At 41.6% G+C, this 22935-nt stretch overlaps 1 protein-coding gene across 2 annotated transcripts in view; it reads right to left on the bottom strand.

The window, feature by feature from the left end:
• Positions 1–22935, bottom strand: part of SLC25A21 (solute carrier family 25 member 21) — a 275507-nt gene that overhangs the window by 106515 nt on the left and 146057 nt on the right. The gene's annotated exons all lie outside the window — the stretch shown is intronic.

The following is a 22935-nucleotide window of genomic DNA, read 5'->3' as shown; positions in this document are numbered from 1 at the left end:
CACTTTAGATTTATTATTTCTAGAATGGGCAGACACAAGTCTTTGAGGATTAATTTCATGCTGTGGGTTAAATTTCTCTCTCACGATAGGCCAACTGTTGCCTGAGGCTCTACAGATAATGAACCTGCCAAGGGATTAGCAAGGAAACACTTGTGTTATTATAAAGTGTGTACACTTCCCTTTCTAACCAAGTTCATCCTATATGACATTAACAAATTACTTGCTCTCTCTCTCTCTCCACGTTCCAGTATAATGTGAGCCTAGGAATGACCCGGAACCAATAGGACATGAGATAAGATCTTTGCAATGCATAAATACCTATTAAATTTGGCTGAAAGCACCAGACCTCCTGCAGAGAAAACATGAGACATTTTATCTTTCCAGAGCTCTGTAAAGAGCCACAAACATGCGACATACAGACATGTGTTTACAATATGTTAGTTGATATAATGTAATACTAAATGCAAAAATGGCTGCAATGGGATGCAAGAAGGAATTTTAGATATATTACCGGTAACTTAATCAGAATATTCCTACCTAAGGGCTTATCCCAAGGATACTACTGAAGCAAGTTTCAAAGTTAGTTTACCATAGACCTCCAAGTCTAATTCAGCAAGAAAATATCCAGTCCACACACACTGTATCAGATATACGTAGATATGCAGCACAGGGGATAACTTTGTTTATACAGTGGAACCTCGGTTTATGAACACCTCAGTTTATGAATTTTCGGTTTGCGAATGCCGCGGACACATCTGGAACGGATTAATTCACTTTCCATTACTTTCAATGGGAAAGTTCGCTTCAGTTTATGAACGCTTCAGTTTATGAACAGACTTCCAGAACCAATTGTGTTCATAAACCGAGGTACCACTATACTATACTATACTATACTATACTATACTATACTATACTATACTATACTATACTATACTATACTATACTATACTATACTATACAGTGGTACCTTGGTTTAAGTACACAATTGGTTCTGGAAATCTGTACTTAACCTGAAGCAAACTTTCCCATTGAAAGTAATGGAAAGTGGATTAATCCGTTCCAGATGGGTCCACGGAGTACTTAAACTGAAATTACTCAAACCGAAGCGTACTTAAACCAAGGTATGACTGTACTACTCTACTCTACTCTACTCTACTCTACTCTACTCTACTCTACTCTACTCAGTGCTATTTTTTTTTAGAAAAAGAGGTGCTGGAACTCACCATGAACACCTCTTGTTCTCTTATAATGGCAATAGTGCCTCCCTGAAAGGTGCTGGTACTGAGTTCCAGTGAGTTCTGGCTGTAAAAAAGCCCCGAACATACACTACACTACACTACACTACACATCAAAATGTCTTGCAAAGGCTTTACAAATTCGTGCAACAAAACTTAAAGGGGGAATGGGAAATGATTTATCCTGTAAAGGTTGGGGAGTAGAAATATAAACCACTATTCATAGTCGTATTCTTGTCACCATTATTTTCATGTGTGTACTAGCTGTTCGCTAGACACAATCAATTGAACTGATACTATACTATACTATACTATACTATACTATACTATACTATACTATACTATACTATAGCCATGCTGTTATTTTCCTCCAGTATTTCCACATAATTTCTGGAGGGGTAGGCACAGGAGCTAACGCATATGAATATAACACATTTACCCATGCTTATTTGTCTTGAGTCTTCTTCCTGGCGTGTTGGCAAAACATTCAACTTGGCCATGCTGAGTTAACCTACATCTGTAGTAGGAAGGGAAGCCTTTGTATTTATTCAGGCCCAAATAAATTCCAATTGTAGCTTATCTGCCACATAGCAAGATTATGTAATAATGTAAATTTCCTTACTCTCATGATGTGGAGAGTCACATCCGGTAGTTAACACATATAATGTTTTAAAGTAGGATTGTATTTTTTAAAAATTGCCTTAATTTTTTTGTAAACAGCTTTGAGGGGGCTTTTCCCCACCTGGTGTGATTTGACCCAAGCCACATCCACCTGCCCATCACCCGATGTGATATGATAGATGATACAGAACTGGTAAGTTTATGGGGCCAAACTAAAAAAAGAATTATTCTGTGTTGCTGTTGGCAAAATTCAATGCTTTTAGAATTTAACACATTTTTTTCTGTCATACTGCAGCATGCCAAGGCATTTTAAAAGGTGCACATTTGGTTCTTAGCTGCTGGTTTGTTTTTTTAATTATTACTGTTTTATGACGGCTGATCATTTGCTTTAATTGTATTTTGCTATTGTTATTACTGTACCTTGCCCTCAGATCTGTTTGGAGAAAGGGAAGCTTACACATATTTTTAATAAATAAATGACATTCAGGTCGAGGGAAATTCTGAATGCAGAAAACTCGACCTTAAAAAAATTGCACATGAAAGTGAGGTCCAATTAATGCTATCCTAAGCACACAGAAGTGAAACAAGCCCCAGGTGTGCTCTGAAAAAAGATCCTATTGTTGCCACAATGTACAGTGGACTTCAGAAATAAGTCATTTTTACGCATCATTGTCTCTCAAATTCTATATGAATGATTGAGTCAGTTGTTCTTAGTGCCTTTTAACAGCCTTCTCTAGCGATTTGCCATAGGTAATATTCTAGGTAGGTTTATCCCAGCTTACTGTGGGTAGACTGCAAACATCCTATAGAGCGAGTAATTATTATAAGCAAATCAACAAATTTCATTGTGGGAACCAGTTAGCATAACCCTTTGTCAGCAAACAAAAGCTTTGCCCATTATTACCTTTTTATGTTTTAGGCCCAAATATCGGCATTATGCATTTTCTTTTTATTCAGTCAGTATTACCATATCTGCATTCATTTTGTTCATCTCTCCATTGAAGATCTTCACTAAGTTTCGAATCTGGAGTAGACTTTCATTGTGATATCTTACCAACCTCTGCATCCTTCCCTAAAATAGCTAGTAGCTAAGCGTCTAGTATTTGGTCTGTATGCTGATTCCTCCACTTAACAGTAGGAGTTATGGGCATGTATCCCATTCAGTTTTGCTCCTTGGTTTGCTTGACTAATCTTGCTCTGCTTAATTGTCACCTGAATGTTAATAATCTTGCTTTGATTCAAAAAAAAAAATATGGCATTGACAGCCGACCTTAAACCACACTTTTTTTCCTGACCTGGGCTATATTTACCTTAATAGGGTAACTCTTTACAGTGGCCTCACTGACTAACAACAAACAGCCCCAAAAGTCTTCTTTGACAAAAGATCATCTGAAACAGTGCTGTTGTCTTTTGTATCAGGTCAATAATAAATTCACTTAGACAAATGCTATTTTAAAATAATTTACTGCCTTCTTTAAAATTGAAGAGACAGCCATCACTTGATATGAAGTACGGGCATGTATCAGTATTAAACCCATGCCAGACAATGACATCTCTCCAGTAGGTAAACTGATGAGACTGATGTGTCTTCGCCTATTACAATACTCTCTTCACACCTAACCTCTGCAATGTCAGAGGGGATACATTACAAATGATCTTGTCCTCAACATAATTTAAAGCCCGCTGCCCTGCTGGAAGGAAAACACAGTGAGCAAGGCCTTGTCCGAATACAGAGTCAATGGCAAGTGTCGGGAGGCAGAGCCAGTTTCAGGTAATCTGATCCTTCTGCGCACCATAATCTCCATTTTATTTTGCCTAATGAGGCAGGAGTTAAAACAGTTGACCTGATGAAAGTCAGATGGCAGCCCTAGAGGATCAAACCCCCTGCAGTACTCTTGTCCCTGACACCCTTTGTTACCTCCAAGTGAGCTGAGACCAGGCTGTGAACCATGTAAATAGGAGGTTTCTAGGTTAATGAAAAGCTGCAACACCATTTGAGAATCTGGGCTGAAAGTTATGCCTTCTTAATCCACATAAATGTTCCCGCAGCTCAGACATAATAAACTTTAACAAATGCCTGGTCACTTGAATCATGGCACTAAAGGATGACCAAACAAAAAATTCTTTCCCCGTGAAACATCTTTCTCTTTTCACCAGTGGAGAGGACTGGATTTTTAAAAGGCACCTTTCAAATTTACACAGGTTGCAAAGGTATCTTAAAATGGACACTTTTGTTAAGCAATGCCATATTGTTTTTAGTTCATTGGCTATCTGTCAAAGACATTCTTTCAGCACCATTTAAGTTTATGATATCATATCATCATATGACAAGTAGTCATGTTAACACCCACTCACACTTTGAATCTATTTGAGTGTACCCAAAAAGGAAAATGTATGTGTGCGTGGTAGGGAGTGATGTATTTTTTAAAAACACCCTTTTATCATTTGGGAAAAAAGCAAAACAAACTTTGCATATATTTCTTAAACCAATAATTGAAAATTTTTGAAGTATTGTGCACATAGTAAGTTCATGTGTTCTTTTTGTGTGGAATAAAATATCTGGTTACCCTTTCTTGGAAAAAATGGTCAAAAGAAATACTAGGGTGAGGAGCTTATAACAAAATAAGAAGACAATTGAAGTATAAAAAGAGGTACATCCCCCTAAACTCCTAGCCATAATACGGTACTACAAGCCAGAATGAACTCTGCTTGGAAAATTACTAAGATTATTGTCAACAGAGGATACAAACCCAGATAATTCCATTGTCTTCTTTGCCTTTTCACTACAAATAGAGTGATACTTCTTCCTGTTGCCTATATTATTAGTATTGCTAAATGAAGTCTCCGACTGTGTACGCATTACTGACTTACAATGCAACACATTTTTTCTTTTTCTCAGTTTAGATTCAAGCTGATGTGGGGGGAGTAACAAAATGCAGTATTTAATAATAAGAATAATAATATTAATAATATGAATATTCGGCTCCCAACTGAATATTAAAAATTACAGCATTAAACATTAAAAACTTCCCTAAACAGGGCTGCCTTCAGGTGTCTTTTAAAAGTAAGATAATTGCTTATTGCCTTGACATCTGATGGGAGGGCGTTCCATAGGGTGGGCGCCACTACTGAGAGGGCCCTCGGCCTGGTTCCCTGTAACCTCACTTCTCGCAGTGAGGGAACTGCCAGAAGGCCCTCGGCGCTGGACTTCAGTGTCCGGGCAGAACAATGGGGGTGGAAACACTCCTTCAGGTATACAAGAAACACTAAGGTAGACACAGATGAATTTAGACTGTGGCTAATGTCATATGGACACTGTTTCTCCAGCCAGCATTGGGAGCTCACTGGAAGTAGAGTAAACAGGAGTGTGAACACAACCACCCTGTTTTCTGAAGGGGAAGACAAAACCCAACAATTACAAAGGTTTTATGATGCCCAGTGCTGTGCTGTTATGTTGTAGCTGGGTGTTTGTCCCGGGCTTCAAGAGTAAATGGAATTCAGAGCAGCTAAATGACATACATGTCTTTAGTAAACCATAACTGTAAAGACATTAATAGAATAACACAAATCCCTCATATGCTGGGGTGGGGGCAGGGTTTGATCCAGCATTGCTGCTGAGCAGACCCCCTGACAACTGCCAAACATGAATGAGCCAGAGTGCCATTAATGGGATGCCTTAGGTTCCAAAATGTGACATTTCGAGGGTGGAATAGGGCTGAGCTGGCTGAATCCCAAGCTGGTCTCACTGCTGCCACATGAAGGCAACAGTCTTGATCCAGGCCTGATTGCTGTTCCAATCTGAAGTGGACCCACTGAACTCAATGGAATTTGCTTTTGTGTAAACCACAGAACTGCAACATGAAAACAAATCAAATATTGGTACTTGCACACTGAGGCAACTGTATCTGCAAAGCGAGTTTCCTCCATGGAGCTTATCGTATTTTGTACAGCACGATGAAATTATCCTGCCCATTTGGCCAGTTTGGGGGGCAAGTTCTTTACAGGATTGCTGGTTTGTAAACAATAGTTAAAACTAAGGGCCAGGTTTCCCCCCCCTGAGGATTTCCACACAAGCAGAACATCCAGCTGAACCCAAACCTGTGTGAAGCACAGCATCCAATTGCTAGGCATATGTATGTTATGGAGGAATAATAATATACGCAGGCATGGCTCACCTGAACATTCATTGCCCAAGCACAAAAATGAAAAACCTTCACGGGTTGACATTTCAGTACCTGAAAGAACACCTCCTACCTGTGCATTAAGATCATCAACTGAGGCTCTGGAGTGCCTCAGTATAGAAGACGGCAGGGAGAAAGAGGAGATTTTCAGGGGTGGCCTCTTGGCTGTGGAAGACTCTCCCTAGAGAAGTCCACCTGGGAACTACAATAATGTACAGGTATTTTCTGCCCCCAGAGACATTTTTGTTTATTCAGCCCTTTTAAGCACTTTAAACAACTTTAATATTATATATCTAAGTTTTGTCATAAAGTTGACATTGATTACTATCTTAGCCTTTACCATTTGAGCACTCTATTCTTCTCCCTAAGGAAATATTTAATTAATTTTGTTGTGTTAATGTTGCATTTTATCTGAGATTTTATTTTGTTACTTGATTTGTGGTTTTTTGGTGTTCAAAAATTGTTGTAGGTAGCCTAGATAACTAGGCTAATAGGTGATTAATAGCAGTACATAATAACTAAATAAATAATACAAGTAGGCATGGGCTACATTTGCCAAGCCACTCAAGTACTTAATTTTTGTATTATTTGCACCCAAGCACAAAGCGTCTCACAGGAAACTTTCCTCAAGAGTCCCATATTTTAATACACTGTATCCATTGCTACACCCCATAAGAAGTTGTTAGCTTTAACAATTAGGAAGTAAAGATGCTATCGATTTTCAAATAATTCACCAGGATTTCAGAAAATGAGGTTCAGTGGAAATGACTAGTCAGCGATTTATGTAGCAGGTCATTCAGAATGCCCATGAGCTCTTCTCTAGTGAGTTGTCAGAAATCATAACTCTACTACAAGGCCAAGATCTGTTTATTATATAGTTTATGGGTGGTGTGCATTGTCTAATTCAATTTTAATGTGCTACATTTTCCTGGTTTATTTTTTTAAAACCAAGATTTATAGCTGTTTACAGCTCGACAAGGACAGTAATTTGGTGGTTTAGCTAATATGTCTCTAAAGTGGTCTGGCAGAGGTGTCTGCCTGTTTGCACTCAGAACTCCAACAGCAATGGAGGGTTCCTTTGTTTTAAGGCTGAAACGCAAAAACTCTTGAAACCTTTTCAACAGCATCTTGCTTGCCAAGCATTAGAAAAAGGACATTTCCTTTTGTTTTGACCATGCGTTGCAGGCAGGAGGCATCACTGTGGTTTTTGTTGGGAGGCTTCAAATACTTCAGATGTGGCCAACGCCTGATTCTATTTTGGAAGACAAGTTTGTGAAGACTGTCTTTTGCACATCTTCAAGGTCACTGGGTTGTCACTTTCCCTTTTTAAAACGCCTAGTCCCCAACTTTTTCCTTCCTTCACAATGCTTTACCCTGGAGAAATAGGACCCATTAAGAGCTGTAAATACAGTGCCTTTTAAAGACAAGCTTCCCCCCCTTTTTTTAAAAGCTGCCTGAGACACTTTGCTGCCCGAGACAGAGGAGTAAATGGTATTTCCAACCCATGGCAAAGTCAAGGTGCATATTGCCTCGGTACATGCACAAAATTGGCTTCAAAGAATGTTTTAATTTTGACTGATAAGGGAGTGCAAACATGGTTATGGTGCCTGCTTGCTTTTCCCATGGGCCCAAGGATAAAGGGGCCCCTGACCATCAGGTCCAGTCGTGTCCGACTCTGGTGTTGCGACGCTCATCTCGCTCTATAGGCCGAGGGAGCCGGTGTTTGTCCACAGACAGCTTCCGGGTCATGTGGCCAGCATGACAAAGCTGCTTCTGGCGAACCAGAGCAGCACACGGAGACGCCGTTTACCTTCCCGCCAGAGAGGTCCCTATTTACCTACTTGCACTTTGATGTGCTTTCGAACTGCTAGGTGGGCAGGAGCTGGGACCGAGCAACGTTGCAGGGATTCGAACCGCCGACCTTCTGATCAGCAAGCCCTAAACTCTGTGGTTTAACCCACAGCGCCACCTGCATCCCGTGGGCCCAAGGATACAAACCCTCAAAACACAAAGAACTGAGGCAGGGCCAGAGATAAACATTTGCCATAAGGCACAGCATATCCTAGGACAAAGGGTCACCTCTGGCCCTCCAGATGGTGATGTACCACAACTGACCCCTGTCTGGGGATGATGAGAACTGGACTCCAACAACATCCGAAAGGGCCACAGCTACCCCATTCCTGCCCTATGGATTTATGCACCCCACCCTATCCAAGTTGAAGGGCTTCAAGAAGAATAGCCAGGAAGGCGGGAGGGGGGATGCGGCTAGTGCCACCCTGCAGTAGCTATCTCAGTTTTTCTAATGGCAGGTCCCACAGAAAGAGCACAGCAATGTGACATAGATAAGCAGACATTACTAATTACCTCCCTCCAATTACTCTTGTGTTTTCCAAGCTGATTTATTGAAGTCATTTTACTGGTTTACTGTAATCACCTCATTCTTGGGTACTGTAAAATAATGTGTTTATTATTTTACCCCACCCAATTTTTGTTAGTCATGTCATCGTTTATTATTTATGTGTGTACAATTTTGTAACAAGAATACAGGCAACGGATGATGAACACATGTCTGAAAGACTTGTGACTGGACAAGGAAGTGACCGAAAATGTCTAAGACAGGGGTGGGATGTAATGGGGACAGGGGGTGCTTATACATGTTTTACTAATGGACGCGGGGGCCAGGCATGGAACCCCACGTGAAATGGTCGTCAGCTGCACCCACACACATACAAGAAAAAAAGAAACACTGTTTCTCCCATTAGGTCTAGGAGATGCAAAAGAGGGTTTCAAACAACCTCCCCAGCACTGAACGAACACTGAACAAACTAGCCCTACCCCACATTGTCCCCCTCCACAGATGCCCCACCCCTCACCACCCACACATCTGGCCAGCCATAAGAGCCAGTTCCTAGGGGCTGAGTTCCCTTTGCTCCCCCTAAAATATTTGAGGTGGTCAGGCCACCCCAAAGCAGATGGGCATAGCCCTTCAAATAGGGTCCGTGCACCACGTCATGTGATTGATTATGCAAGACAGGGCTTACCACCCCAATATTTTATTCAAGTTGGCACCCCTGTGGCCAGAACGTAATGAAGTTCTGATTGTATTCTGATCTACACATGGAGGAGCTTATCAGGCATATAACAATATGTGTGTAGCACTTCATCATAACCTGGACTTAATATATGGCCTGCCTATATGGTGGCAATAAGGGCAAGCCTTGTCCATGAAAGCGCCACATTAGGGTGGTTCATAAAAAACCTTTAAAAAAAAAGCCTGCTCCAAAAGTCTTATCTTACTACACTAGGGGTTATATAGCTATATCTGAAATTTCATGCATATCAGTAAATATCTTGACCCTGCTCCACTTCAGCCTTCACGACATATGAAAACGGCCAAGTAAACAGCTATTTTCGTGGAGGAGGGTCAAGATATTAACTGATATGCATGAAATTTCAGATATAGCTATATAGTCCTTAGTGTAGTAAGATAAGACCTTTGGAGCAGGCATTTAAAAAAAAAGGCAAGTTTTTTTATGAACTGCCCTACCCCACATATGTTCTTCAAAGTGTCAAGGAATCATCTGTATTTCCTAAATTAACAGAACTTCATATGAAGATACTTGCTAGATCAGAACAAAGGTCCATTTAATTACCCAGCAGCCGGCCAAATCCAACCAGGGCACAAAAGCAACAGTCCTCTGTCATAGATATTGCAATTCCCCAGCAAAGAGCACTTAAGAGTATTTATGCTGCCTCTGAATCTGGAGATCGATCATGAATACCAACTAATAGGAAAGGCAGTCAAGTGTCACGTTGTTGTGTGAGAGTCTGAACCTACCACCAGGCCTTCCTTCTCTGAATTCCAGAAATGTAAATACAGAAAAAGGAGAGCAAACTGTGATCAGCTTCTGTTTAAGTAGTAGACGGGGAAACTAACACAGCTGGAGGCAATTCTTTGCAAATTGATCAGGCTTCTCTTCCTTTTACCAAAGCTGAACTATTAAGTTGACTTCCATCATTTTATGCAATCACTCAAAGGCTGCAATCCAGTGCACATTTACCCAGGAGTAACTCCCAATGAACACAGTGTTTGGGTCTAGATTGTATTTTTATGTTGCATTTTAAGGTTTTGATATGCCTAGGGTGTGTATTAAAGGGAATTTAAAATAATCTAATTTCGAAATGTGCTCCAATTTTTAATGTGTTTTTTTTTGCATGCTAACTGGGGTGCATGTAAAATGGGTAACTTTAAAAATGGGTAAGTTTATATGCTTTCAAGAACCTTAGACACTGATTATTTTCTATGTAATAAAACTGAAGTTTTCCCATATGCAGCAATGTTGCACTACTGTGTTTTTTTAGGGGGGGAGGGGGTTCCCTTTTGAGAATCTAAATGCTATTATAAAAAGGATGCAATGGCCTTACTTATTATTTCAATAGGACACGTTCTTGCTCATATTTTTTTCCTAGTCAATAGTTGTAAAATAAAGTTTAACAACAACCAAAAAAGGATTTCCCCAATAAAGCCCCTTTTAAGGCATTAAAAAAACAAAACACTAAAGATTCTGTGAATTAAACCCAGATACAATCAGGTAAGTGGAGTGAGGGGGTGGGAGTGAAGTGCTGGAGTTTAAACAAAATTACCTTTCTCTCTTCCTACCATTATTTTTGCAGTAACAGGCTTTGCTAAAATCTGAAAGTAATAGAAACACAGCCATTTGATGAGATAAACGAATTTATACTAAGCTTGCATTTCTAGATACCTATGGTGCAAACACTCCTAAGGGACAAAATATAACAAGAAAAAGATGGAGTCTGAACTCAAAGCAAACATAAAAGCTTTACTTACAAAAAAATCAATTACAAGGTCCAATTTGTTTTTACCAGAAGGCAAAGAAAACCTGGTTAGCATGTTTCAGCATCCAAACACCTTCCCAGGATCTGTGCATGTTTCATCAAACATTACATGACGGCAATTTCTAAGAAACAAACTAGCAATTAGACCCACCTGCCTAAAGTGCCTGTGCTCTGTTCACACTTCATGTGGTATCTTAAAGTGACAGCATATTAAAATGTCAATACAATATTTTTTTACATTATATTTATAAGTGCAATGCAAAAGCAACATGAAGTGCAATTAAAATCACACCTAAAATATAACAATCCATTCTACATACAGGAGGAAAAGCATTAGAAAATTGTAACAATCTGTAACAGAAAGCACTTATAACAGACAAAATAAACTGAATTAACATGAATCAATAAATAAGTGAAATAAATGGTATCTTAATAATATAATTTGTCAAGGCGATAAGCAACCACAACACAAAAAACCCCACTGAAGTGTGGAATCTTTAAAGGTGCTCTCCAAATTAGATATGATCATATTCATATACCTCAAATCATAATACAAATTATAGAATCAAAGTGGAGGTTTTTTTCTTTTTCTTTTTAAAAAACTTCTGGCTGTGGTGAAAAACTCCCCAGATTTGGCAATTTGAGGGAGGGCATTTCTCTGAAAACAAAAGAAAATTGCTGACAGCAAGCAGGAATTGGGCTTGCGTGTTGAAGATGCTCATTTACATAATTTCAGAATTTTTCAGGAACCATTTACCCATTTTAAGTCAGAAGAATAAAATGGCCAAACATTCAGAATGGCCCTGTTTTCCACCACACTCCAGTTTAAAAGGGCTCTACCAGGTGGCGCTGTGGTTAAACAACTGAGCCTAGGGCTTGCTGATCTGAAGGTCGGCGGTTCGAATCCCTGTGACGGGGTGAGCTCCCGTTGCTTGGTCCCAGCTCCTGCCAACCTAGCAGTTCAAAAGCAAGTCAAAATGCAAGTAGATAAATAGGAACTGCTACAGCGGGAAGGTAAACGGCGTTTCCATGTGCTGCTCTGGTTTGCCAGAAGTGGCTTAGTCATGCTGGCCACATGACCTGGAAGCTATACGCCGGCTCCCTCGGCCAATAATGCGAGATGAGCGCGCAACCCCAGAGTCGGTCACGACTGGACCTAATGGTCAGGGGTCCCTTTACCTTTACCTTTACATTAAAAATAAAATTGAAAGAAAATTATTTATTGGGTTTATTATTTATTTTATTTCTTAAATTTATATCCCACCCTTTCTCCCAAAGGACCCCAAAGGCTTGAAATAAACAAACCACAAATCTGCTTAAGACAAAACAGGTGAGCCTTGCAATCCTGTTCATGGCTGACTGGCTAGAATCCTGCCCTGTTCCTGAGTACTCCGTTCCATTCTCTTCCCTTCCTGGTTTTCCATTCTGCTTGTAATGCCCAGAGAACTTTTGTTAATTTATTGAGCAGTATATACTGTAAATGCTGAAAGTAAAAATTTATAAATTCCTGCTGCCTCTCTCTGGGTGCTAGGCACCCTATTTAATGCCTGCACTGTATCTTGTATCCAATGGGGAAACCTTTGATAATTAATATCTGCAATTGTTATCTAACTTAGTAGCCAAATAAGTGGTAGGAGAGGCTGGATTGCCAGGGGACTTTGATGATCCTTCTTTGGAATGTTAGATATTTGCTAATGTGAGACTTCACACTTATCTGTCACACCAAGCCATCTGTCGCTTAACACTTTGCCTTGTGGGGTTTTGAGACAGAAGGCCAAGTTTCCCTGGCTTGGGCCATAGAGGGAAACTGTTCATAATCACTTGTGGGGGATTAAATCAGTCATGATATTTGCTCTGACATAGAAAGTCCTGAATGGTAGCTCGGGTTCTGTATCATATAACTGGAGCAACCTACTTGTGTGTGCCATATGGGTGTCCTTAAAATGAGCTTTCTCTTGAATATACAAGCGTTAGAGCTGATAGCAAGGGATAAAGAAGCCATTGTCCCTGCCTGATGCTGCTTCTATCGTGGCTGTGATGAGAAAGTCAAGGGCAAGCCAGCTATCCTCTTCCCAAGTTTACCCCAAGTCAGGGTCGGATTTAGGTTTGATGAGGCCCTGAGCTACTGAAGGTAATGGGGCCCTTTATATGTCCAACTGTCCTTTGTCAACAACAAATTGTTGCTGTTTTTTGTGTTGAATATATGGTAATTTATGGACCTAATAGGTATCTAAAGCCATTTGCAAATAACAAAATATGTATTTTATCAAAGTAATTGATATAGAAATGAGCAAACCAGTGATATTTTAGGGTGCAGGCTAGCAGGCGGGGCCCATTACTTACATCATAGGAGCCTACACAACACAAACCACTGTTGCTTCAGGTAGGTTTTATTTTATTTGTTATTTGTTATTTTATTTTGGAAATGTACACCCAGTGTTTTTTTTCCTTTAATTTTTTTTTGGGGGGGGCCTAAGCAGTGGCATCGCTAGCCTTCTGGCTGCCTGGGGCGGCAAACCAGAAGGCACCCGCCGGGGGGCGGGGCGTCCATTGTGCACATGCGTCGCGCGTCATGATGCATGCATCACGATGCACATGTCGCGCTACGGAGTGGGTTGCCAGGGGGGGATGCTCCAGCGCCGCCGCCGGCAACCCGTTCCATAGCGCGACGTGTGCTTCTTCCTACTCAGGCGGAGCGGCAGGGGGCGTCTTCGCTGACTCCCCTCGCCGCTCCGCCTCTGCCTGAGTAGGAAGAAGACAAAGCGCGCTATGGACCGGTTTGCCGCGCGCTTTGTCTTCTTCCTACTCAGGTGGAGGTGGAGCGGCAAGGGGCGTCAGCGGCGAGGCTAGAAACATCGGGGCCTCCACGATGGTAGTCGCGCCGCCACCACAGTAATGAGGGGGCGCCGCACTGCCCCCCGCAGAGCGGAGCCCGGGGCGCCCTGCCCCCCTATTGCGGCCCCCAAGCCAGTGAGGCCCTAAGCTATAGTATAGCTTGTCTAGCTTATACGTAAATCCGGCACTGTCCCCAAGTCCCCACTGGTGGGTAAAATCGGGACATTCCAGGATCAAATCAGAAACCGGGATGCCTTTAACATTTCCAGGACTGTCCCTGGAAAATCGAGACACTTGGAAGTCGGAGTCATTTCCTTCCTTTTTTGTTGTGACAACTCTGGACCACGGCTACCCCACATCCACCCTGCAGTGCCCCATCTTGGGCTGCCACTGGTGGGGGGATCACTAACAGCAACTTCTCACCCTGGTGGCATAGCTGTCAAGTTCTCCTTTTTTTAAAAGGGAAATTCCCTTATCCTCGCGAGAAAAGGGAAAACTTGACAGCTATGCCTGGTGGGTGCAGTGGGGGCCTCCGTAGCAGCAGCAGAACTCTCCCCACCAGTGAAGAGTCCCCTCCCTTCTTGTCCTAATCCCTGGAACTGATTGAGCAATAGGCCTGTGCATTCGTCTAATTAACAATAGTTCAGGAATCGCTCAACTCTGCATGCAAGCACAGCTTATCTTGCCGTACTTTCACTGTCCACCACTTTGCTGTATAATTATAGAGGGTTAAAACATTGCTGCTGCTTCTTTAGACATATTTTTGCATCCTCTCGAGAAATGAATAATAAAAATTGAACTCTTGCATGCCAAGAACACACTGAAGATGGTATTTTTTTTTACTCAAGCGAGCTGCTCGCTCAGAAGATTCTTGTTTCTTCAAAAGCCCCACTAGGCCTAGAATACACAGTGTTACATCTGCTGGCGAAAACACACAGAAAGCTAATAAAACAAGATATTATCTCACTTTTTATTTATTTACAGGATTTATTTGGCAACCATTAGCTTAATACAGTTATTTTTAGGGCCTTATTTAAATACAGCACTAATGTCCAACTTTTATGAGAATTATTGGCAATGCTACAGTTGTACAGCACTTCAAGCGTTTGCACTGCTCTGCTTTCGTACTAGAAAATTTTAAAACGCCAGTGAACTGAAACACACACACACACACACACACACACACACACACACACACACACAAAACCCTGGCTTGTAAAGAGATAGGGCATCCCTCTTCTTCAGAAATATGCTAAGCAGAGGCTGTACCCATGAATTATCTCACATTAGCTTAGTTGCATGGAGGGGAAAAGAGTTAAAAATAGGGGGGGGCTTTGTTTTATCTTTAAAACAAAGTGGTTCCTTGGTTACTTAATTCAGACATGTTCCATTGCTGGTTAGAAATCAGGCATGACAGTGGTCTAACCCTGAATTTTTGTCCATGGGTAAGAAACTAGGCATGACCACAGTCTACCCCGATTGCGATTTAATGTTTTGTACCACCGACAAATCATTAACATCTGTTAATAACCCACCCAAGTCACTCTGTTAAATTGTTTTGAAATATCTTATGTGCTCCATGGATGTCTCCAACTTCATCCCATTTAACCTTTCCCAGCTGCTCGTTTTAAATACCCCTTTTAAAAATGTATACATTGGAGGGGGGGGGGAATCTGTTCCTTTGTATTCAGACCCTTGATTCTGATTCTTCTTCTTCTTCTTCTTCTTCTTCTTCTTCTTCTTCTTCTCCTTCTCCTTCTCCTTCTCCTTCTCCTTCTCCTCCAACATCTGCTCACTTCCAAACCCCAATTTCCATTTTTAAAATAAAAATAGATATTTCTTATAAATACAATCCACTATCTCTTCTCCTGCCAAATATCTTTTATGATTTCCTAATGTACGGGTTTTGGAAAAACAACAACACAGTAGTCATATGCAGGCTTTGCATGCAGAAGGTCTCAGGTTTAATCCCTGGTATGTCCAGGCAGGGTTAGGAGAGACCCGTATTTGAAATCCTGGGGAGCTGCTGTCAGTGTGTGTAGATAGCATTGAGCTGATGACATTGAGCCGCCAGGCTTTCTATAAGGCAGCTTCCTATGTTCCCACGTAGCTACCTTTGCTCTGCTGCAGCAAGTGCGTTGTTGCATTCATGTGGGCAAATAAAAACGGCATGAAGTACTGTATACCTGAATGGGTTATTAATGGAGACATATCATTTTTACTGGAGGTGGAGAACGTCCCCCACTTTCCCCACCCAAAGACCATCATATTAACAAGTGTCAATATTAGTGAACCTTCTCTGTTTCTGGACCGATAGTGGCCCTTGGCTCTCTGATGGACAGAAGCACCCTGGAAGAAGATGTCGCAGGCAAGTCTGGATGCACAAAGCAGCACAGTCAGTTATCTCCTTGCCACCGCTCACTGCCAGAGTGGAAGGAGAGCAGTAATAATAATAATAATAATAATAATAATAATAATAATAATAATAATATTTTATTTATATCCCGCCCTCCCCAGCCAGAACAGCTAACACCAATAAAATTACAATAAAACGTAAAAGAAAAGGGAAAAAAACAGTTAATTAAAATACGGGTTAAAATACAATTTAAAATGCAGCCTCATTTTAGTAGTAGCCCATCAATCAAAACCATAAGGGGAGGGAAACATAAGGGTCAGACTGAGTCCAAACCAAAGGCCAGGCGGAACAGCTCTGTCTTGCAGGCCCTGCGGAAAGATGTCAAATTCCACAGGGCCCTGGTCTCTTGTGACAGAGTGTTCCACCAAGTCGGGGCCAGTACTGAAAAGGCCCTGGCCCTAGTTGAGATAGGCAGGGAGGCTGAGGAAGCTCAGGAAGATTAAATAGAAACCCAAAGGTTTCTATATAGTCAGACCTGGCAGAAGGGTCCTTGGAAGGGCACCCTAATTAAAACAATGCCTTACCTGCCCCCCTATATCCCTACACAACCTACATCTCTGATTAAACAGAAGAACATAACATGAGTGTCTTATTCAACAATGAAAAAAAAAGCCTATTTTCCTATTTCCGCCCCATGCGGAAGTTGCATTCACCATGTACGTAGCAGAAAGAATAGATGTGCGGCAACATCATGAAAGAAAACATTTTAATTTTATTTATTTTTTGCAGGGGGGGGGGATGAAACAACTGTGCAGTTTCCACAATGAAGCCTGCGACTTTAGCCTGAGACCAGAGTTAATCAACAGCAGCTTTTTCCACCGTAAGAAAACATTTCCCTTTCTCTCTCAGCAGAGATACTGTACCAGGGCAAGCAAACACGCTGTGCTGGCATGTGCTTTCCAAAGGCGTAATTGCCAGTGTGGATTACAGAAGGAAACCCTCCGGCTTTTTAGTCTTGACAAATTACCAGGGGCACTCCTCTGGCTGCTGGGGACATGGTGATACAGAGAGGTTAACCAGTTGTGGAAAGCAGCATAAATGCAAACTTAGAAGCCCTGTACTTTTAGCCAGTAACTTTATGAGGTGTGTTTGTTTATTTATCTAAAACATGTCAAAGGAAAATACACTATATATTAAAAAATTTCTACTCCTCAGTTGCTCCTACCGGTACCCTCAAATTCCTCTTGTCCTCATTCTGGGAATACTTGATGAAGGGTGGACTAAAAATATTTCAAATTAAGGAACTGATAAAATTATCAAAATGTAGTCCATACAGATATAGTGAGAGAACACCAAATATTAGGCCTGTCTAACACAGGATTGTATGCTGATCTTTTAAAAAACTCAGATTAAATTATATCTGCTCCATGAGGTGACAAGGTGGGGGGTGGGGTGGGGAGAGAAATGAATTTATCATGGAGACATGCTCAGGAATTCACATGCATCTTCTTATCCTGAACATGGCACTTAGGACTACTTGCCATTTTGGGTTGGGGGGACTCTACATGTAATAACTGGAAACTGTGTTATCTACTTAAATATATCAGGTACTGTCCTAAACTGATGGAAGCTTGAATTTCAAAAAAAGGATTAAGCCTGTCCATGTGGTTCCTATCTTTCTTAATTTGACCAGCTATTCCATCCATCCATCAATAGATTGCAGAAGCTCACATCACCACAGCAAATATATGAAGGAAGAAATGGGTGGTTTTCATCAGTATGTCGCAATAGGGGTAGTTGCCAGGGCCCAAACACCACCAGCAGAGCCCACCACTGATGTATTTCCTGCCTCCCCACATTAAAAAAAAAATCTGTTCATTGAATCACCTATCAGTGGTGGACCAGTTTATTTCCACATAATGTCCTGGAGAAATACATTAGGGGCACTGCAGAAAATTTAAACAGTGCTGCTGCCGCCTGCTGCTGCTTGCCAATAGGATGCACCCAGGTAGGAGCACTTTAGCACGGTCCCCTCAAACCTGGAACTGACCCTGGTTTGGGTGGGCTGTTGAAAGAGCAAGATGCAATAAAAAAGGTAAGGTAAAGGACCCCTGGATGGTTAAGTCCAGTCAAAGGGGTTGCGGCACTCATCTCATTTTTCAGGCTGAGGGAACCAGTGTTTGTCCACAAACAGATTTCCAGGTCATGTGGCCAGCATGACTAAACCGCTTCTGGTGCAATAGAACACCGTGACGGAAACCAGAGCACACGGAAACGCCGTTTACCTTCCCACCACATTATCTACTTGCAGTGGTGTGCTTTAGAACTGCTAGGTTGGCAGGAGCTAGGACAGAGCAACTCCGCCGCAGGGATTTGGACTGCCGACTTTCCGATCAGCAAGTTGAAGAGGCTCAGTGGTTTAGACCACAGCGCCACCCATGTCCCACTAAGATGCGATGGTCAACGTGCTAGCAGAGTCATACCTATGGCTTTGTGAAACCATCTGTATATAAAAAAACCAGCTCCTGACATTACCCAGTGATCGGGCAGTAAATATAAGAGAAGCCTTGATTCTCAGTGTCAGGGATCACCTGCAGGAAAAAACACTTAGCCTCCACTCTGTTTGTGTCTTCCAAGTGACACCCCCCCTCCTTTGTCCCATACAGTATATGTGATAGGTTGCTATGCACTCCTGTGGAGTGAAACACTACCCTGGAAAACACATAGGGTGAGGGTCCTGAACCCTGACAGGTACCCCTCACTGCCAGGAATCCCAAAAGGGGCTCCATGCCCCAAGCAGCTTTGTAATATACAAGTTCCCTGCCCTGCCCCACCAACACCTACTTTGCTACTACTCTGATAGAGGAGTCTTTTGTTCATCTCAACACACAATACCTCACCAATCAGTAAACCAATGCAGCTAAACAATGGTGGCAAAACAAACTTTTCTTGTACCTAGCATGCTCTGCCACCTGTTCAACAGAGTCTTGGCAGAGCTGGTCTGCGGGGTGACCTAAGAAAATATTGAAAATCAACTCCCAGCCCTTTGGTGTCATCTCTGTAGATAACTAGAAACTTGTTAAATCATATGTTTAGCTTGCATTTTAACAGCATTCTTCAGTCTGGGGGCAAGAGTTAACTTGGACAGGTTATTGAGTTGGAATTATTAGTCAACACGCCCATATTAATTTCTAAGCGATTCTAAGTGGAAGCAAAGTGACAAGCAAATGATGGCACCTTGGAAGACATCCACACTGAAATGACCCTAAGCCAGATAAAGTCTAATGGTGTGAAGTTTGAAACAAAAGATCTTATAAGAAAACATAATCTGAATGCTAAAAACAGAAGGCCAGCTAGAGAATCTTATAATGGAATAATACTATTTAACAAGACCACCAAAATTGGTCACCATTGTGAATCCACGTAAGGTTAGAAACAAAGATGCACCAGATAGTAACAACTACCTTGAACTTGAGTATTTTTAGAATAAATTTCGGCAGTGCTTACTTAACTAGAAAAAATGCAAAGAATCAAAGAGGGCAAAAGCACTTACAAAACAACAGCTGGAAAGCGATCAGAAACACATGTAGGAAACACAGCTACTCTAATAAGGCCAAAACATCAGAAGTTAGGACACAAGAATAAACTGGAACAGAATAGCCGGTAGAAATAAATGTGAGATTAGTCTTTTGCTAAAAATGGGCTCTTGCTATGGAACATGTTCAGTCATGTTCAGTCCAAAAGCTTTTGACCTAGAGTATTGTTTTAAGTCGCAGGCAGTAGCAAGCTATGAAAGCTAGATAATGCAATACATCAAAAACTCTTTCAAAACCCAGGAGTGCTTGCTTAATGTAATTTGGTAAAAGGTGAGCTGGCCAAAGTTGCTTCGTTATTGTGTCCCTATGCTCACTCTAAACTTAAATCCGTATGGGATTCTTCAACTCAAAATATTTTTCATCATGGTTTGCCTAAGGTCTAACATACAATAAGAGCAAAATAGTTCTTGTTGGGCTATAAGCAGATCTGAAATCACTTCAGATGGCAAATGTCTGTTTTCATGCTCTCTCTCTCATTCATACAATTTTTAAGAGCTACTCTCTGGGAGGAGAGTCTTTGCCACCCCAACCTACCCGAGATGGAACCTGGAACCTTTTGCATGCAAAGCATCGGCTGCACTATTGAGATATAGTCCAAATATTAGCATGTCTGGCAGAAGATTAGGCAGATTTGGATCCCTTCATCCTCAGAATCTATTTTTATATGCACAGGATGTTGTTTGCAGGAAAAATACTTCCACATGGCAGTACACTATGTATGAGCTGAAATGTTTGAAAGTGATGCAGATCACATTCAGAGTTGGCATGCCAGCAGCAGCATTGGAATATGGAGTCAGACCATCGGTTCATCTAGCTCAGCGACTGATAGCAGCTCTCAAGGCCTTTCCCAGCTCTACCTGGAGATGCTTGGGATTGCACCGGGGACCTTGAACACCTCTACTAGGGTCCTACGGTTCTTCTTTCTGAGCTATGGCCCTTCCTGTGATGGGCCATAGGGAATAAGAGATGAGGATGTCTCTGTATCCTGCTTTTCCTGTACACTGGCTGAGGAGCGCTCCAAAGCTGCAAATATATTCAAAAACCGATAAGCAGCAAAATATAAAAGTACAAGTTGTTTCTTCCAACTTCTTGCAGAATACCCAGCTGGTTATGGTAGCATTCTCTCCCTCCCCAATGGGGTTCAATGTGAAAACAGACTTTTCCTGAATCTAAGAAGGTGGACCCTGTCTGTCCAATACCCAGTAAGTGTGTGTGTGATTCAATTTTCAAATGCACATTGCTCAAACATATCAGAATTAGAATGGGGAGAAAACTACATCTAGGAAATTGTAAGATTGTTTTCTACTTGATGAATTTCTGCAAAATGGACAGGAGGGATCTACAGTATTTGCACTTTGGAAGTTTTTCTTTTTCTTTTTTTGACTGAGCAAGTCTTTATTTACTGATTGTATATGCCTATCAATCTGAACAATATTGTTTTTGTTCCCCCTTAAGATGAAGCCCAGGTAACGGAGGGCAAACATATGCATCTGAACTGACAGCTTGGTATCTGAAGATACTTGCTCAGGCAACACGAAAGTTTCTCTTTCAGGAAACTTTACGCCAGCAAAACTCAACTACACAAATATTTGTAGGTGCAAACACAAAGGACAAGAAGAAGAAAAATCACTTATAAATCCATGCAAATATTTATTATTTTATTTTTCCTGGTTTATTCCATTTGTCCTTGCTTTCATTGCTTTATGATGAAGAAATAGCAGAAGTGTTAGCACAAAATTGCTTTGTATCCAACACTCTGTTGACGCAATGCCGAAGTCTGTCAAAACTGAAAGAAGAGGCACTGACCAGCCAAATTTAGAGCAAAACCTGGGATAATGGAGGCAAACAAAGACCTTGATTCCCCTGTCTTATCTTAAAGCAATTCAATCCCAGCCTATCTTGGATAGGGGAAGTGAGCTGGACTGGAAAGAAAATTCCTTGATGCATTAGAGTACAGTGCGGGGGGGTGTCTCTGTGTTACGAGTCCTTCATTCGCCAGACCTTTTCATATAAAAAACAGACCACCCCATACTTCATTAATAGGGCAGACTTGTAAAAAAAAATACACATGACCATCCCCATCAAGTCTAGTTTGACCCTTGAAATTAATGGGAAGCGTGTTTAACTTGACAACATATCGTGCAATTTTCTGCTGCAATTTTCCTCTGTAACCTAAAACATTAACATCATCATTACTACTGCTGCTGCTGCTGCTGCTGCTACTAGGTAAAAGGTAAAGGACCCCTGGACAGTTAAGTCCAGTCAAAGGCAACTATGGGGTTGCGGCGCTCATCTCGCTTTCAGGCTGAGGGAGCCGGTGTTTGTCCACAGACAGCTTCCCGGGTCTGCTTTCCACTTCTGGCGCAACAGAACACCGTGACAGAAGCCAGAGTGCACAGAAACACCGTTTACCTACTGCTACTATTTCTACCTGGCAGATTGAGTGAATGAGACCAATAGTGGGTCCAATGGTCAAGAAGTTGGTCAAGAAGTTGGTTTCTGCATGTGCTGCAGAGGGAAGTGTGGGGCAGATGGGGCTCATCAAGCTGGGAAGGTAGCCCATCTAGGAGTGGGAAAAAAACCTTTGATCCTAAACCTCTGCTGCCTTGCAGGATATCATTGGGAGAAGAAAAGGCTAAGGAGTAAACCCTACTCAAATCCAGATGGTAGGATGACGCCTTGTACACCTCCTTCTGCCAACTCCTGCAGCCAAGCTGGTGCCAAACATATTGTTTTGGTTTCCTTTGGACCAGATCAGAGGGTCTTATCATCTGGGCAGCCCAGGACCTCCATACACACTGCCCAGACTTGTGCCCCTGGGAGGTCACTTCGGTGCTGCTAATGCAGCGGTTTGACTTCATCCTTGGAGACACCTTTCATTGTCTTTTGAGACAGACGGATGTCAACAATTATTATTATTATTATTTGCAATGAAATGTTTGGGCTAGTGTTTTTCCAAACTGACAAGCCAGTGTAATTGCCCAGCCACAAATGTATGATTGGAAGTCACTGAATGTGCCTGATAGATAGCGAGCCTGAAACCACCCAACAGGCATGTGCAAAAACAGATTTGGAAAAAACTAATAATCTCATTTTTGCTGAGTTTTGAAAACACAATTAACCGTCTCAGGCCACATTTACCATCAATATTATTTTTAAGGCAACATGACATTTCTCGTTTCAAGTCAAAACATTACTTCACTTGATAAATATGGTAGGAAAGAAAATATAACCATGCTGCCTCCTCGCTTCAC

The sequence above is a fragment of the Zootoca vivipara genome, chromosome 1 (genome assembly GCF_963506605.1).
Source record: "Zootoca vivipara chromosome 1, rZooViv1.1, whole genome shotgun sequence".
NCBI classification, from domain to species: Eukaryota; Metazoa; Chordata; class Lepidosauria; order Squamata; family Lacertidae; genus Zootoca; species Zootoca vivipara.
The sequence above is the reverse complement of the archived record's forward strand: the minus strand, read 5'-3'. Positions and strand labels throughout refer to the sequence as shown.